Source organism: Paramormyrops kingsleyae, chromosome 1 (genome assembly GCF_048594095.1).
Source record: "Paramormyrops kingsleyae isolate MSU_618 chromosome 1, PKINGS_0.4, whole genome shotgun sequence".
NCBI lineage: Eukaryota > Metazoa > Chordata > Actinopteri > Osteoglossiformes > Mormyridae > Paramormyrops > Paramormyrops kingsleyae.
In genome coordinates, this window is record NC_132797.1 from 15,827,734 (window position 1) to 15,830,504 (window position 2,771).

A 2,771-nucleotide genomic window follows, 5' to 3' on the forward strand; every position below is an offset into this window, starting at 1 on the left:
CACACACACACACACACAGAGTACAAGCTAGATTCAAACCCCCAAGCCATATTTTGCCCAGACATTTATTTTCTAATTAAATGGTAAATCCACCTTTGAAAAAATAATTTGCCCATGGCCTTCAAAATAAATCCCATTAAATATCTACTGATTTTCATATCGTGAGATGAAAGTTTCGTATAGAATGACTATGAAGCTTGTATTGTCTTCAGTGAAATAAGTGAAAAATAATTAAGTGCGCAATGATAGGGAAAAAAAATCTGCAGACAGAGAGCACTTACAAACAGTGGGTGGGCGAGGGCGCTGCTTCAAAACCAAATGCGACCCAGTAAGATTTCAAAAAATGGCTGATTGACAGCACGTGATCCCACCTACCACGCTGCTGGCATTTATAATATATCCATTGATTAAACAGTGAGAACGATAACACATCCGTGTGTGATCTCTAATGAACATAGATTCTCTTCTTAAATTACATCCCTCCAGATCCTCTGTGATGGTTGCAAAGACCCATATCACTGATATTGTTTGATGCAGTGAACTAATGAAAATGTACATGATTGATGTAAAGCGCCTTGAGACATTGTAATATTGTGAAAATGAGCTAACAAATAAAATGTAATTAATAACATGTCTATATGGAAAGATGATCCGAAAAGAGTGGATATTGTAATAGTTGGAGGAAGCATAAATTTTCTCCTTTACTTTATTTATTTGTGGGCATTATTAGTAATCCAGGAGCATTGTACAGTGGTATTATTCATGGGGTTTGTTGCCCCCTATTGGAAGACGTTTTTAATACAATCAATGGAAGAAACAAGGTAGTCTTTCCACTCCAAGTATTAACATCCGCCTTATTGAACACGTTCATATTTTGTTCGCAATCCAATCTAAAATACGAGAATTTTCAAAAGTGATTTAAGTTTTGTAAAGATGTAAAAATATCATAGTGGTACGCAATGAAAGGTGAAGCTTTATTCTTTAAAGAAAAACCACTACTGGATGAAGAGAAGAGCATGGCACGGAGTGTACAGAATAAGAGGCCAATAAACACAAAGGGAAACACGAATTAAAGAACAATAAACCTGAACGGATATTGTTGACATTCATTATACCGGAAAAATTAACGGAAACAGGGGGGGTGTATCAATGGGCGTCAATGATGGCAGGACGGGGGGTTGTAACCCCCCCCCCCCAAAAAAAAAATAAAAATAAATCAAAACCAGCAAATACAACCCCCTGGACTCTTAAATGAGTGGAGACCTCAATCCCCCCCAGTGCTCAACCCAAAGTTATGCCATTGGGTGTATCAACACGAACGCACGGTGCGACTACACCCCCCCAACCCCCCACACACACACATACCGCTTTTGTACAGCTCTGTATTCATACATGAAGGGAAAGCGAGGGGCTTTTAAGTAAACGGTCATGTACAAGATGGAAACTGGGTCAATAAATAAATCCTTCAAATGATTATGCTACCAGTTACTGTTACAGGTCTTCCAGTGCCCGTTCCTAAGAGTCATAGATGACTAACAGTCATTATGAAGAAAACTTATTCCATATACATTAACGGGCAGGAGTGCAAAGCGTCACGACTGAGCTATTTAAAAACACGGGACCTCCCTATTCGTGTCTTGGTAGGCAAGAGGCTATTTAACTATTTAACGAGTGTGAGCACAGGCAGCATTCAGCCAGTCTATCTGTGTTGAGTTATATGGCAGCAACGGGGCAGCGAGCTAAGTCAACTTACACGCAGGGCAGGCAGACAGTAACTCCGCACCCCACCCAGCCCCACGGTCACTCCTTTCACCCCTGCACACGTGGACTATTAAAACCGTCGATGAGTCGGATGCCACGTGAGCAGGGTGTCTCCTCTGCTGCTAAGGTTAAATTTTCAGGGAAATACCGGAGTAAGCTGCCATAGACAGGCAGGGGGCATCCATGAATCGGCGGGACACTAAAAACGGATTTCGCTTTAAAACCCTTTCTGACTTTCATACGTGTCCATAACGCAAGGCTTTCTCTAGCTTAATGCCAGTTCTGAACATTTGCTTCGAAGCTCCATCGGTGACCTCTGCAGGCTGATACTAAGAACAGGCATACTTTTCCATATATGGAACCAATAAACATTAACGCTAAGCACCCTAAAGCTGCCGTAGATGGCAAAGCTTCTATATATGGTAGATGTACAATGTCATTTTCAAGAAGTTAGAACAGACACGTTTAGTTCTGCGGCTGCCCCTTTTACAGATGCACATGTCTTTTTCATGTCCAGTTTAATAGTGCTACTATATAAATTCGGATACAATTTTAAAAAATCATTTTAGCAGTGCATTATTGTTCTCAATGCATATGCATGGATATAGCAAACTTAATAAACTTAAATAAACATTTATATAAAAATTTAATTGTGAACATCTAATCTATTTGACATCGTAAAATAATTTAAATGTCAATTAATATTGGCTTTAAGCAATTAAATTATTATGAATTAATTTTCCAATCGTATATCCAGTATACGATCACCATACGGTACAGCAATTCTCAAGCCGCATGCAATGACATGCTTTTTTGTCATTGTTTGGCGAGAAGTCCATTGATCGTTCGGTCATTCAGGTTAAGAAGGCAAGACGCTTAATACTAATTGCTGACACGACACAAACTACAAATTACAGTTCAGCGTATGTCCAGTAGGTGGAGCGCTTTGTCTAGATATATAGGAAGTAGTACGTCATCTTTGCGCATGCGCACAACGAAGGACGCTACAA